At 38.8% G+C, this 16,865-nt stretch overlaps 1 protein-coding gene across 1 annotated transcript in view; it reads right to left on the minus strand.

Annotated features, from left to right (window-relative positions):
* otud7a (OTU deubiquitinase 7A) overlaps positions 1-16,493 on the minus strand; it is a 114,088-nt gene extending 97,595 nt beyond the window's left edge. Inside the window, exon 1 of the mRNA XM_041226697.1 lies at positions 16,309-16,493. The gene's annotated coding sequence lies outside the window, so the exon portion shown is untranslated. The remainder of the gene's footprint in view (positions 1-16,308) is intronic.
* Between the last annotated feature and the right edge of the window lie 372 nt (positions 16,494-16,865).

The following is a 16,865-nucleotide window of genomic DNA, read 5'->3' on the forward strand; positions in this document are numbered from 1 at the left end:
ATAATAAATTAGGTGATGGCCCAGCTGTGTGCAACAATATTAAGTAAGACACACCAATATCCCATACCTTAGCGACGTGAATTTTACTTTGAAAGGTTATCCTAGTTCCATGCTGGGAGGCACAATGGTGTGACTAAAAGGTTAAAAGGAGTAAGTATTTTTTACTGTCCTGTTTTCTACAATATTTCAACCATTCTGCATTGTTCTTCTTCTTCTTATTTAATAATAATAATCTTTATTTTTATACAGCGCTTTCATAGTGGACCACCATCACAAAGCGCTTTACAAGATACAAGACTGTCATATATTATCATGGGTTCCAAACACAGCTGTCAGGGACAAAATAAACTTATCACACACACATCACAGATCAGGTCAGGCTCCGTGACACCATCCTTTAACAAAGATGCGTTACTCCACCTGTTGCTTTGTGCAATAGGTAAAACATCCTGTGGAATACAACAGCTTGGGAGTTCTTGAGGGATACTGTTCCTGAATGACAGCACTTTACAGGACTGGTCAATCCACAGCATAGATCTTGCTCTGTGTTTCTTTCCACTAGGTGCCTTTGTGTGGGAGCACCACCTTCTATGAACAGCAGCCAGCTGGTAAACACAGGCATAAGAATTGCAATGATTTAGTGGACTGTCAGAAGATAACGTTTATTTATTGACGAACTCGGTCAGTGTTTAGGTCTCAGGGTAGTATACAAGGCATCACATTATAGAATATGTAACGGTCCACGAACGATTGTATTCTATATAGAATACAGATCTAAAAACGGTCCCAGAGAAACTAACTCCCAGGGAGCTTTCTCTAACAGTGTGGTTTAATGGTAAAAAACACAGCTTTGTTAATTTAAAGCAAGCTGGGTGGTAGCCCGCTTTGTAAGCCTAAAAGAAAATCTAAAAATATTTATATCAAAAGCTTTATGTATGTTTGTTGTCGTGGATTAAAGTCCATGTGATGTAATTAAAAATACTTTACATTATTCACAGTACTAATCTCGTATTTACAATTTTCAAATCTGCCATCTAATGAATACTAACATGAAAAAGTGCATAGAAAATATTTAAGGGATAACCACAGGGTAGGTGTGACTAGATAGCCACTGAGACAATTAGGAGGAATCATGATACTGCTTAGTTTGCAACCTGTATGGTTATCAGTATTATACTTCTAGTTGTTGAACAGTTGATATTGGTGTTCATACTAAAACACAGACTGCTGGTTACCTCTCTGTGCGGACTGCGCTGTGCAAGCTGTCAAATATTCCAGCCTTCTTGTTGATTAAATGCTAAGGAAGTTATGGGTTGGAGATAATCTTTAATTTAAACATGCCAAGGTTGTATGTAGTGCCTCAGTCGGTTATAAGCAGAGCACAGCAGATGGATCAAAGCTAAACAACTTCAGCTTTAATGGTGTGAATAGAAGACCAAATCTAAACATCACAGGAATAGGTACACTTTACAAAAATTACACACATTGCTTACCAATAACTTGCTCTGACTCACTTACTCACAACAAGTTTGGATTTCAACAAAAATATCAAAAGCAACATGTAAAGTGTTGGTCCCATGTTTCATGAGCTGAAATAAAAGATCCCAGAAATTTTCCATAGCACAAAAAGCTTATTTCTCTCAAATTTTGTGCATAAATTTGTTTACATCCCTGTAATGAGCATTTTTCCTTTGCCAAGATAATCCATCCACCTGACAGGTGTGGCATATCAAGAAGCTGATTAAACATCATGATCATTACACAGGTGCACCTTGCGCTGGGGACAATAAAAGGCCACTCTAAAATGTGCAGTTTTTCACACAACACAATGCCACAGATGTTTTGAGGGAGCGTGCAATTGGCATGCTGACTGCAGGAATGTCCACCAGAGCTGTTGCCAGAGAATTGAGTGTTCACTTCTCTACCATAAGCCGCATCCAACGTCATTTTGGAGAATTTGGCAGTACGTCCAACCGGCCTAACAACCGCAGACCACGTGTGACCACGCCAGCCCAGGACCTCCACATCCAGCTTCTTCACCTACGGGATCGTCTGAGGCCAGCCACTTGGACAGCTGACGAAACTGTGGGTTTGAACAACCGAAGAATTTCTGCACAAACGGCCATAAACCGTCTCAGGGAAGCCCATCAGCGTGCTCAACGTCCTCATCAGGGTCTTGACCTGACTGCAGTTCAGCATCGTAACTGACTGCAGCGGGCAAAAACTCACCTTCGATGGCCACTGGCACGCTGGAGATCCGCTCTTCACGGATGAATCCCGGTTTCAACTGTACCGGGCAGATGACAGACAGCGTGTATGGCATCATGTGCGCGAGCAGTTTGCTGATGTCAACGTTGTGAACAGAGTGCCCCATGGTAGCGGTGGGGTTATGGTATGGGCAGGCATAAGCTACGGACAACGAACACAATTGCATTGTATCGATGGCAATTTGAATGCACAGGGATACCATGACGAGATCCTGAGGCCCATTGTCGTGCCATTCATCCGCCGCCATCACCTCATGTTTCAGCATGATAATGCACGGCACCATGTAGCAAGGATCTGTACACAATTCCTGGAAGCTGAAAATGTCCCACTTCTTCCATGGCCTGCATACTCACCAGACACATCACCCATTGAGCATGTTTGGGAAGCTCTGGATTGACGTGTACGACAGCGTGTTCCAGTTCCCGCCAATATCCAGCAACTTCTCACAGCCATTGAAAAGGAGTGGGACAACATTCCACAGGCCACAATCAACAGCCTGATCAACTCAATGCGAAGGAGATGTGTCGCGCTGCATGAGGCAAATCGTGGTCACACCAGATACTAACTGGTTTTCTGATCCACGCCCCTACCTTTTATTTTTATTTTTTTAAGGTATCTGTGACCAACAGATGCATATTTGTATTCCCAGTCATGTGAAATCCATAGATTAGGGCCAAATGAATTTATTTCAATTGACTGATTTCCTTATATGAACTGTAACTCAGTAAAACCTTTGAAATTGTTGCATGTTGCGTTTATATTTTTGTTCAGTGTACAATGAGAACTGTTTTAGCAATATAGAATTTAATTACAAGTGCATGCGTAGGATTACTTTCTCACCACGCAAGTTCACCCCTAGATTCTGCTTCTTTGTGAATTTGTCTGATTAGCTGAGCTTTTTCATGCCTAAAATGATAAAAAAAAAAAAAGAGAGCCTTACAGTAAAAATGTTGTCATCTCACACAATTTCTTGGCTATTTCAATCTGTAGATGATCATCTCTCCCTTTCTCTTGCAGTTTCGACTGCCACCAAAGGCTCCTTAACATCTAAATCTCAAAGGGCAGACGGCTCCTTAGTACTAAAAATTAAGAAAACAATTGTACCGTGCAGAATTATATATATATATATATATATATATATATGGGATGCAGACTGGAGCAGGTCCGATCCAAATCTATGGAAGTCCGGTAGAGAGAGTGGTCCTTCGCACAAACACTGGGCCAGGAAGCTTTTTTTCTCTTGGTTTTATAAAGATTGGAGCTAGTGCAATGAAGAAAACACTGCATACTGCAATAAAACACTGCATACTCCCAGGACTTAAAGCATGTACTTTTTTAGAAGCTCTATAGTAAAACAAAACAAAAAATAACCCCACAATACATACAAAGCCAAATCCCACAGAGTATACAAAATAACAAACAACATGTGTATTTTATATGTTGTCATGTAATAAACCAGAGCCTGTGAACATGCCATATGATCTTTTAAATTCTCTTTCCCATGCGACATGGGACAGTGTTTTCCCTCAAGCAATTATCTTTTTAAATGACACAATACTTTAATAAGTTTGTTCTCTATCAAGAAAATGAACACGATAGAATAGCATTCAAAATATTAAAACATCAGTAAAGAGAAAGTCATAGACTATATTGTTAGCTGTCTAATTTGGTAGCCCTGTGTTTCTCACTGTAAATACACCCAATATCAATTAAACCCTTTGTGTGTGATAATGGGGCACACTGTGCAAGTTTGACACTTCTAGGACCCCCCACTGCCTGAAATGCACAGAGGATACCAAATAAAACAGCCATAGATATTGCCAGCTGTCTAATTTGGTACTCCCTGTGTTTCTCACTGTCAATACCAATACTGTGTGTACTTTATATAAAATACATATATAAATAAATATCTGTAAACAATAACGTTATATGTAATACATTAAGCATTTTTATCATTTACACGACTTGTGTTTATTACAGACATAACAGCACAAACCACAGACCAACAAGGTTTGTGAAAACTTTCGTTATCATTTACTTTCAACTTTCAAGTTTTGAAATCCAAAAAAAATATATAAAAAACAGGCCATTTTGAAACCGGAACAATCATTTATAAACAGGTTAACACATTAACCATTAATTATTTAAAGAACATTATTATTCAAAGACGTTTTTAGTGAAAACAAACTATAACTGATTGTACACATCACAAAGAAATCACGCCGTCCTGTCGAAAAAGTGACTAAATGAATGCAAAATGCAGCAGACAACTGCTGCGCGTGCCCATGACTCGTATTATTTCACCTCAGACATGAGCAAAAGAAAAATTTGACGTGCCTTTGGGACGATTTCATTTTACGCATGCACAATGGGTCAGGGGATACAGATGTCTGAGGGGGTTACTGAATTGTACCGGCAGTGTCACAAACACCTGAAGCGTCTTTTTCGAGTGATAAGAGTCCAATCCGATTTTTTAAACTCACCAATGCAATGGCAGTATGGTGTGTGTGTGTATGTGTGTGTGTGTTGTGTGTGTGTACACGCACACTACCGGTCAAAAGTTTTAGAACACCCCCATTTTTCCAGTTTTTATTGAAATTCAAGCAGTTCAAGTCCAGTGAATATCCAGAAATTGTACAAAGGTAAGCGGTAAACTGCCAGAGGTTAAAAAAAAAGTTTAGGTTACCAAAAACTAAAAAATAACGTACATTTCAGAGTTATACAAAAAGGCCTTTTTCAGGAAACAAGTAAAGGGTTAACAACTTACGGCTGTTCTGCAGCAATGGAAGTAAATTAAGCCTGATGATGCTAACAATTCCTACAGGTGTCCCAACTTTTGTTGATTACTTACAAACCCTCTGTCTATATAAAAGCAGTGTTGGAACAAACTGTGTTACTACACCCTCTTAAGCATTATTTGGACAGTATTGTACTGCAGGAAGTAGTATATTGCTATCATAATGGTGAGAAAAAGGCAATTAACAAAGGAAGACAGACAGACCATTATAACCCTTAAAAGTGTAGGTCTTTCCTTTAGAAAAATTGCAAAGAAAGCCAAGGTGTCAGTGAGTACAGTTTCCTACACCATCAAAAGGCACTTGGAAACTGAAGGAAACTCTGACAGGAAGAGGTCTGGCAGACCCAAAGCCACAACAGAATCAGAAGACAAGTTTCTGAGAGTCAACAGCTTGTGTGATAGGCGGCTCACAGGACAACAGCTTCAAGCACAGCTTAACACTGGTCGAAGTAAGCAAGTCTCAGTTTCAACTGTGAAGAAAAGACTTCGAGCTGCAGGTTTGACAGGTCGAGTGGCAGTAAAAAAGCCATTGCTAAGATAGCAAAATAAGAAAAAGAGGCTTGCCTGGGCCATGAAGCACCACCAGTGGACTACTGAAGACTGGAAAAAGGTCTTATGGACCGATGAATCAGAATTTGAAATCTTCGGTTCATCACGCAGGGTTTTTGTACGCCGTCCAGCAGGCGAAAGGATGGTTCCTCTGTGTGTGACACCAACTGTCAAACATGGAGGAGGAAGCGTGATGGTCTGGGGCTCGTTTGCTGGATCCAGAGTAGGCGACTTGCAGAGTGAGTGGCACCCTGAACCAAAATGGCTACCACAGCATTTTGCAGCGCCATGCAATACCCTCAGGTATACGCCCAGTTGGTCAGAGGTTCATCCTACAGCAAGATAATGTCCCAAAACATACCTCCAGGCTACGTCAGAACTACCTTAGAAGAAAAGAACAAGACGGTAGGCTTCAAATCATGGAATGGCCAGCACAGTCTCCAGACTTAAACCCCATCGAGCTGGTTTGGGATGAACTGGACAGAAGGGTGAAAGCAAAGCAACCTACAAGTGCAACACATTTGTGGGAACTTCTGCAACAGTGTTGGGAAGAACTTTCCAAACGATATTTGATTTCCATTGTAGAAAGAATGCCACGAGTGTGTTCGGCTGTTATATCTGCAAAAGGTGGCTACTTTGATGAGTCAAAAATTTAGATAATTTTGTTAAACAAAACGATTCCATGATTTCTTTTTTATCTCCAGTTATTTATTTGTTCTATACTTTAATTTCAGAGTACATTGAGACATTAAACTGTATAAATTTCAATAAATACTGGAAAAATGGAGGTGTTCTAAAACTTTTGACCAGTAGTGTATGTATGTATGCATGTATGTATGTGTGTGTATGTATATTATATATATATATATATATATATATATATATATATATATATATCATCTACAAACACACACTGTAAATTAGACTAAATAAGGGGTTAAGTTTTAATTATGTTATTACCAACATTCCTGGACTATGACAGATTTCTGTCCTGTCGCCTTCTGCTTAATCAGCACTCAACATCGGGTGTGATATAACCCCCCCTTCTCCCCCTCAGCACATCTTTCATTCTGGTTTCTTCTCTCCCTGTAGAGGTAGATGAGACTCCTGACACCTCATGAGCACAGTGACAAACTGAGAAGAAAAATACAATTTATATATTCTCAGTTTCCACAACACTCAACCACTGTCCTAGGCAACTGCCCCGTTTCTTTTTGGGTATTGTCAAATATAATTTATTGTAACCCCAACTGCATATCAGTCTGCAGAATAAGCCTGCAAAAAAGTCAAGAGACACCCTGATATATTTACTTACAATGTGTCTCTGATAATAAATGCAGACTTAAGAAAGTCTGATAATTTGACTTAATTATTTAGTTTTACCACTTAATGTATGATTGAGTATAGTGTATGTTGGATGGGTGGGCCTGTTCAGACCTCCTACGCATACCGAACCAAAAAAACAGATACATCAAAGCAACCCTAGCCTAAGCATAATAGGGAGTGGCATGGTTCTGATGAATCACAAGTAGAGGTAGTTCAGAATGTCAATCCCTCTCCCTCACTACCTCACAAGCTCTAGTGGTGGGAAGATTAACAGTTTGTGGGCGTCATGTCAGCATGATTGCAAATCAATAACCCACCCGTTTTGCTCTGGATGTCCGTGTGGTGTAGTGTTCTACTACGGAAATGTTTTCTTTTTTCAAAAGCCAACCTTTGCATTATGTAATAGGAGGAGTTTTATGTTTCAATTAGGAGTACTGAATTATACCCTAAATTACCACCACCCCCACACTCATCTGTATTGATTTATGTACTACAAAACATCAAAATAAACACAACTGACAGAATGTAAACCCTGAGAATCCTTCCTGTATTTCACACTGACCTACCCTGGATTGTGTTACTTATCATGTGGTTTATTTCTTTAATCTGGAAATGTGCAGTTTGTCTATATTCCTAGAAAGCTGTTTTGGTGCATTGTGTGTAGTAAAAGCCTACCTAATTAATATGAAAAAAAGAATACTGAATGAATTATATGAAACATGTATCCATGAATACAGCTCTGCATGCATTCCTGAGGGGTTCAAAACACAACAGTTTTTTCTTTCCTTACAAAAAATTAAATAAATAAATCTCACACAGAGATAAATGAATAGGGGGCTGGGTTGGTTTAAGTTGGTTCACTGGACTGCAATCAAGGAGTCACGAAATATAAAGTACAGCAGAAGTAATAGCTACCAGTACATCTTTCCCTCACACTGCTCTTTCAATTAACTTAGCACAATAGTAAGATAGTCTGGAGCATCAATGAATGGAATTGCTTGCGGAGTCTAAGTCCAAGTGATTTCCGCAGAAGGCTACAGACTCACAGCTTCCTAGTTTGTGTAAGTGAGTATTCACACTAGCTTTTTAGTTTTGATCTAACCAGCTTTAACAGCATATGGTGTCTTACAAGAGCATTCGGGTTGCATAAAAAAGAAATGATAAAAACTGCTTCACTGTCTTCACAGACCTCTCCCTTACATTGAGATTGAGTATTATGGTTGTGATAAAAAAAAAAAAAACACCTTTTGTTTTCTCATTCTCTTATCTCTAAAAAACACAGTAATACTGACTAAGATGATCAAGAGAATTATAGAATACAGCGTGTAACCAGTATGAAGCCTATATGTAACATATGTATGTTAGAAATAGTACATTGCTGAAACAAACAGTATGGTAAGTTTTATACATGGCTCTATATTGCCAGTGTGCACCTGGCCTACAGGAACCACCTTCAAGGTAAGATAGCAAAGGTATAGGCATCTATAACATTCTCCCTCTTTTTTTTTGCTATGTGACATATTGAGCACTGTTCCTAATAAGATTATTAATAAATACAGTATTATTAATAAGTCATTTTACATCATATATAAATTGAATTGATTCAAAAGAGAATTACTACTACAATACCTTCCATGTACGATGATGCAGACTTGCTTTTGAAGAAGGCTATTTAAATGGAAAAAGGACAGAAGATAGATATACCCGAGGAAACTACAACCCACACAATGTATTTTGTCTTCATTAAAAGTTCTGCAGCCCTGTGGCTCCATTAACCACAAACACACCCCCTGTTAAAATAAAAGACAAACAAGGAAGCCAATGTATGCAATAACTCTGTATTATTAACACTTTCTGTTGTATTAAAGCAATTGTATTTACTGGGCAGCTGAGTAAATGAACAGAACAACGTTAATGTAAAACAATAAAGACAATGTACTGTCCTTGGGGTAGGAAGGCACAGCCACACATTACTGGCTGATGAAGATTAATAGTTGTAGTAAGGAAACCATTTTATTTAATTGCTATTGAACAGCAGTAGTTAAACAGAAAGCCCTCTTATCAGTTTTGCTGCTGAACCACATACAAAATGATACCCAGCTGCCCTTTCCAGTGCTTCTGCAGACTCTCTGCAATAATATCTAGTTGATAATAAATTGACTCGATTCAACTGACCCCCCATTCAGAAAAAAAAATGCACCCATGGTAGTAATGGAGTAAATAGTTTTGAGAATATAAAGCCCTGGATGATATAAAAAGAGCAACTTGGTGCGACTATGAAATGTGACTCTTATTTGATTCCCTTTGTATGTTTTCTGTTTCAGTCATGACATCCTAATCACTTTGTGGCAGAGCACAGCTCTGCCCTTTAGAAATTGGCAGGGATGGGGTTAAATTCCCCTACCTGCCTGGGATCATTGTGTTCAGGTGGCTGGGGTTGATTAGATGATTAGTTTAATTAATGATCAATCAGCACCTCTGCTTCTCATTTGGGAGGAGGGAGTTGAGGAAGCAGGTTGGTGGTTTTTGGTGTGTGATTTTTGAATTTTGATAAATCCAGTGAAGGCATTGCCCATCCTGGAAATTGTTATTTTTGCTTTTTGTCTTTCTTTTTGTGTTTACATTGCTTTGTTTTGGCCCTTGTGCCCTTTTATTTGTTTGTATTTATAATAAAATAATTATTTTTTTGAACTACAGACTGTCTCTGGGCCTCTATCCACTCGCCAGCCTGCCACACACTTATTTAAAACTCGGAAGTTTAAAGCATCCATGTCTCCTCAATAGACCTCTCAAACATGTCTTCTCCCTAAGTACAGCTGGTACACAAGAGTGTAACCATTAACATGCATCCCTGCAACATAACCCCTAATGGGTGTATTTTGAACTCTAGGTGTTGCAGGGGGACAGGGCTATGGTTACACTTTAGTTACCAGCTGTACTTATGTTTGAGAGCTATACAGAGGCCACAGTGGGATTTAAACTTGAGATTCACTAGGATGTGATCACTGAAATAGAAATTGATAGCTGAGAATATTCCCTTAACAGAAATATAAAGACAGATAACTGCTTCTGATCTTAGATTTGAGTGTTTAAATAATGGTTGGACAGTTTACAGTATTTGTTTTTTTATTTTATTTTAGCGGACGCCTTTATTGTTTAGATAGGCTTTGGATACCATTATCACAAGTGCAATTTTACAGATTTGTATCACTCCTTGGGGTGCATCACAATCTGCTTCGTTAGCATTTTGTTCATAAAAGGAATATTTAGAGAGGAGTGCTCTTTGCCTAAACCCAATGTGTGGCAAATATCAGGAAATTGACAAATAAATAATTCAAGACCGTTTTAGCATAATGGGTATTATTATTATTATTATTATTATTATTATTATTATTATTATTATTATTATTATTATTATTTATTTCTTAGCTGATGCCTTTACCCAGGGTGATTCAGAGTTGTATCGAAAAATACATATCAAGAATTACAGTACAATTAAGAGCAAGATCAAACTACAATGACTTCACTCCTAATAAGAGCAAATACAAAACAAAGTACATTTTTATATCGGGCAGTTCAGGAGCAGATAAGGGTTGAAGATACGAATACAAGTGAAATACAAGATAATACAGATTGGGTTCAGTGCAGGATTAAATACAGCAAAATGGGGAAGCAGATAAGTGCAAGTTAAAGTACATTAAAGGCAAAGTGCTTTATTGTCCAGAGGGAGTGTTGAGTTTTACAGGTGTTGTCTGAATAGGTGTGTCTTGAGGAGGCACGGGAAGGTGGTCAGGGACTGGGCAGTCCTGACATCCGTACAAAGGTCGTGCCACCACTGCGGGAGGGTAGAGAAGGAGCGGGAGAAGCCTCTGGAGACAGGGGAGCGTAGAGCCAGTGTTCTAGTGCAGGCGGAGCAGAGAGTTTGGTTGGGGGTGACGGGAGAGATGAGGGTCTGGAGGTAACTGGGTGCAGTCTAGTCAAGTCATAGGTAGGCGAGTACAAGAGTCTTGAACTGGATGAGAGCGGTGATCGGGACCAAGTGGAGTGAGTGGAGCAGTGAAGTAGCATGGGAGAATCGAGGCAGAGAGAACACCAGGCGAGCAACAGAGTTCTGGATTAGCTGGAGAGGACAAGTGACGGATGCAGGGAGGCCGGCCAGGAGGGAGTTGCAGTAGTCTAGGCAGGAGAGTGCCAGAGCCTGGATGAGGAGTTGCATGGAGTAGTTGGTGAGGGTCAGATTCTTTGTATGTTGCTCAGGAAGAACTGGCTGGTGTATGTATAATACAGACAAGTGCAAGCAGCAAAGAAGACTAATATTGTTACCAGGTTGGCTGGATGATACAACACATACTGACATGATAAAATGAAAAAGATTCAGAATGCATTATTCCCATGAACACTGTTTTAGAGACTCATAAGGTCCAATTTACTAGGCATTTGCTGGAAAATGTTTTTTTTTTCTGAAAGCAAAATACTGTACAAACGTTTCAGAACTGGTTCTAGTACTCAATTTTAATTATGGCTCTACTATCCTTATTGCAGCTTTGAAAGTGCAGCTTTGAAATTGTGACAACCGTGTGCAGTGGTTATCATTATTATTCTTGTATTGTCTCTTGAACGTTAGAACCGTTTTAACACCTAAATCCACTACCACTACCTATTAGAAACTGTCACAAAATCACTCAAATAACAGTAACAATCTCAAACCAGATCATGAAGTAAAAATGTTTTAGACTATGCAGTTTCCTGAATGGACTTCTGGGACATGTGGCAGGCATCAAGAGTAGCTCTTGGCTACTGAGCTGCTGAGGGTACTACTTGCCTAGTTCTTCCTCACCTACCCTCAGTCCAATGCTTTAGGTGTTCTGCAGCATTTTGCTTCTACTTCTGGCATCAGTCATTCATCTGGGACAAAACCCCCATGACCCTAACCGACATAAAAAGCTGTTATCCAAACAAGACTTCCATTGTGGCAGAGCAGTTTAGCCATTACAATTTTTACATTGAGCTTTATAAGTAACACCTGAGTCTAATTAGGCCAGTCACAGTGGGAAAAAAAAAAAACTCAGGTGTACCTTATTAAAAGGTTATTAACCAAGCTTTTACCTCTCATTAGAGCACCTTTCAGTCCCTTCAGTACACAGTTTATTTCATTTCCACTTTGACTCTGGTAAAGTCCATTTATATGGCTACCACACTATAGATTCACTTCCTGTGCAGCAAATACTACATCAGATATAAAATTGTTTTATTAGAGCACCAGGGAGTCCACCTGGGTTGTAACAATCACATTTTTTATGGTTAATTACAAAAAAACCAAGGCTAGGTTGTTGCCTCAATAAATGCTCTATTAATACAGCTGTGGTTTATTCTGGTACGGTATGGTTTGATCAGATCCACTGCTAGAAATAAATCAACCTATATTGGCTCTCTTTGTTTAGATGTCCTCTTTACAAATAAATAATACATATCCTTGTATTCATGGAAGATGTACTTTTTCATACATCAATACTGAGCTGCAACTACCCTATGTGACGCTTCATATCCTGCTGTGTCGTTTCCAAGGTAAAGCAGAGCTTTTTAAACAGAGACTGGACTGCTCTTTATACTGGTAATTCATGTGGAAGGGTCATAATATGTTTACTAACCATGCTGATTTTCCACTGGGCCTCAACCATGACCGGAGGAGACCTATACTGGCAGGAGGAGGGTGGTTCACGGACTTCCCGTTTAGAACACACTGGCAACTGGGTCCGTTTCAACAATAATGTTACAGTTCATAGAGACTGCTCTGACTCTCACACAACCACAACTCTTTTTCCCTTGTGAAGAGGCTGCATTTTTTTGTATTATTTCTTAGCAAATGCCTTTACCCAGGGCGACTAACAGTTGTACACAAAAAATACATAAAGAATGATAGTACGATTAAGAGCAAGATACAAAATACAATGACATCAGTCCTTCAGTTTGAATTCAGATCACCAGCAGTAAACAGTGGAAGTTAAGACCAATGAGCAAATTATGTCCCACACGCTACAGTGAATGCTGATCACTTTTAGGTGTGTTTAGTTGAATCTAGTGCTTTAGTTGGAAGTGCAGCAGAAAAACTGAATGCTACACCTACCGTATATGTCAAATTCAGAAACCAACTGCGTGGAATGTTGCCATTCACGTTGTTGGAGGTAATGAACTGACAACCATCATGAGCACTAGTGATCAAGCAAAGAAACACCCATTACCCTTGTGATCTAAAAGCTATTTCATGGAAGGGTGCATACAGTTCTTAACGAGGTTCATAAGCAAACTGGAAATCCCAAACGGCAGGTCTAGGTTAATTAGGGCTTGACTTTGAAAAACATTCCATATGTAGGCCTCTTGAAAAACACCTCCAATCATAAATCAGCAGCCCTGAAGGTGAAATGAATAAAAAAAGAACTGATTTTGGTGACCTACTTTTCCACAGTAGGGTCTTGTGTCTGGTGGACTTCAATTCTCAAAGATATTCAAAGAGTTTTGGTGATAGAGCTTCATTAATTGCGTCTCAATAAAAGTGTATTTTGTTTAATCTGCCAGTTGCTGCATGTTTTATTTTCAAGGCCATGATGACAATTACAATCAAATGAATTGACCTGAGGAATGTGTCAAAGTTAAACTAAATATCTTCCCTCCTACTGTTTTCACAGTACAAGGGAGATAGAAATAAAGCTAGACTATTTACATAAACCCACTATGTGTCTTCCAGTTACTGGTACATCCTCAGTTTACTTCTCCATCAGTCACCTTACCGTGATTTTCAATGTCAGCTTTGTACAGTACTGTGGAACCATTGTTAGAATGGTGCCACAATGGTATGCTGAATAAATTAGTGGGATCCTTTAACTTCTGACAAAGCTTTGGGATCAATCTGCTTCTAGGGCCTGGACAAGTAAAAATTAGCAAAATAGCAGATTTAAATTTTGTTGCTATTATCCACAAAACTGTTATCACAATCTGGCACACAACCAGTACTGTTAATCTAGTGCCTTTCACTAAACCTTAATTAACCCAATACAAACAAACAATAACAACAACAACAAAACAGCCCCAGTCAGTCAAGCAAGTCTGGCATTCTTTAAAAGCTTTTCAGCATTTTTGCAGAAAAAACAAATGTCAAGGTTCATTTCATGTTCATTTCAAATGCAAAAATGCGCAGGACTTGAACAACCCAGTTCTGGTCTCAGAAGAATACACAACCTAGAACAACAAAAGCATTTTTTAAATATATAACATTATCGGGAGCGGCATCAACACCATGCCAAGCTCTTAGATCACTGTGCTAATTACCCAGAAGGAAAGTTTTCAAACCATACAGAAGACAAAAACAAAGTAAGCTGATTCCAATCATCTCCAGTGACAGACTTCCTCTGAAAATAGACAGAGGGAAATCACAAGGACAGCTTCCAGCAAGCAAGACTGCCCTGAAGGTCTAACATCTGCTCATTTAAGAACAGCCTTCATTGAATAAAGCTACTTACATTCCACTTTCTGAATTGTTAAAATTAAAAACTTTAACAATATTTCTGTTACTACATTTAGGTTATACAAAACCAGGAGCATACAGTAAAGGGTAATGTCTGAAGGAAATGAGGAGCCAGTCTATATATGACACCATCTCAATAGCATTTTTTCTTAAGGTACCCATACTATTAGATTGTGTATCAGAAATGGGTCACTCTCTAAGAGTGAACAAATGTCTGTCCAAAATATTTTACTATAGTAAATGTATAGAATTCTTTCAATTTAAAACGTTTCTTCTAGTTCTGTATGAGTCACACTATAAAATATAATTTAGCGGCAAAAAACAAACAAACAAAAAAAAAAACTCTACAGTTTAAAAAAATACATTCTAAACTTAGTTAAATGTATCTTCTTTTTTCTTCTCCATCTTTCTAGTGGAGACTGACCCAAGTATTAACCTTAATGGTTTGCAAATTAGTGAAATTTACTATTGTTTGATGTTTTATATGACTCGCTGCTCAACTTTTCAGATGCGAGAAAATAATATTCTATATCATTAGAATCTGCTATATTAATATAATTAACATCAACACAGTGATTCAACAACAGTATTTTCCTCAGCTAATTCTTTCAGACAACTACAGACACAGCTGTTTATATTGTGACCTGTGCTTTTGGGGGCTTCTCGGCACTAAAAAGTCTGATCACACCAGATGCAGGGTGTGGAAAAACAATGCTAGCACATGAAAAGGCTAGTTCTGTATACGCAGGTCCCAGAAAGGCAGAATAGGTTTGGCAAAGTACAGCAGCTTGACCTTCTTGATGTTTTAACAGTAGGGTGCAGGTATTTTTTAAAGACATGTAAACTACTACTGTATTTTGATGTACGTTAGCACGAGCATACTGTACAGTAGCATACTGTACACACGTGCTGAAGTGCCACATTCCGTGGTTGAATTTCATGAATTTTCAACTTCATGAAATACTGTTGCATTTACTGTTTAAAGTTCCTGTCATGTACTGTATAATGTGCTGCATTTCACAGAACCGTCGTTTGTTCTTCACCTTACAGATAATTAACAAGTACTGCTAATTAACGGTCCACTATTATGTCAAACAACGCATTTGAGGCAAAGCCACATGATCAAAGTCGAAACTAAAAGTGACACTTTCTGGAAACCCGAATTCACACAGCCAAAAGTGAATAGCTGTTTTTCCATTATGTTCATTGTGTTTGTACTGGGAATATTACATAAAGACGGGAATCGTTTGAAAATCAAACAAGGCTCTGCCAGTCTCTGTTCAGTCAGTTCCAGCTCTATACAAAATCACGAATCCAGCAAATGCAACTACAAACTCCAGCAGCTTATCAAATGAAAACACCCCTGCGTAGACCTATATACAGGCATCCTTCCAAAACAAAAGCAGACCACCTTATCCTTACACATGTTTGCGGTGGTGTTTTTTTTTTTCTTCTTTTCGACTAAATAATCAAAGCGACAAAGTTGGTTGGTGTGCTTTGAATGGTAACATCTTTACATCGTTATGTGGTGACCACTTTCTTTTTGTCCACACCGTTAATTTTGTACATCAGATCGTTATCTATCAAGGTGCCTTCAATCTAACACTCCAAAATAACAGCAACTCTTACGTTTGTTGGAGAGCCTAATGTGATTTATGCTTAGACACTTTTTACAAAAACAAATTCAGCACATAATCTGCAGCATGCAAACTGACACAGGCACGTACTGAATTAGGGATATCTCTGAATGCACCTGTTTCGGACCCTCAGTGATTCAAACAGCTGACTCTATTAAATAATTCATTTACAAGTTACCGATAGCTATAATAAAATAAACATTGTATCTTACCAGACTATATTCAGTCATTACTCCCCATCTTCATTTTTTCCTCCGGCTGCTAAGTGAATACCCGATTCAGCCCCTATAATAAACAAGCATCCCCGTCTCTTGCTCTATCTTTTTTCGCTCTCCCTCTCTCATCCTGTCATTCTCCGCTGCAGCAGAAGCATCCCCTAAATCTTCCACACCATGACGTCACGCTCCAATAACACCCGCCCCATACACGATCTCATTGGTGTTCTCTTGCCTCGTCGTGTCGTTTTTGAAAAAAAACGTACGCTGCTGTTTGTCTGACTTAACGTCTGTTACCTTCGAGAGGTTTTTTTTTTTTTTTTTTTTTTTTTAAGGCGGTGGGGGTCAAAATGGCGTAGCGAGCCACTGAATTCGAGACTGTTTTAATTGAATGCTGTTTTAACTGGTTGAGGCCAGCGGGTGGCGCCAGGTCCTTCACTTCAGAAAAGACATTATTCCATAAATTATTTACAAGTCATTCAGCCCCATCAAGAACGAGGATGGAATCACAGTCTTTAGGAAAGTCCCTTGACCCGCCAAGTAAGTTATGTAAC

This window comes from Polyodon spathula, chromosome 24 (assembly GCF_017654505.1).
Source record: "Polyodon spathula isolate WHYD16114869_AA chromosome 24, ASM1765450v1, whole genome shotgun sequence".
NCBI lineage: Eukaryota > Metazoa > Chordata > Actinopteri > Acipenseriformes > Polyodontidae > Polyodon > Polyodon spathula.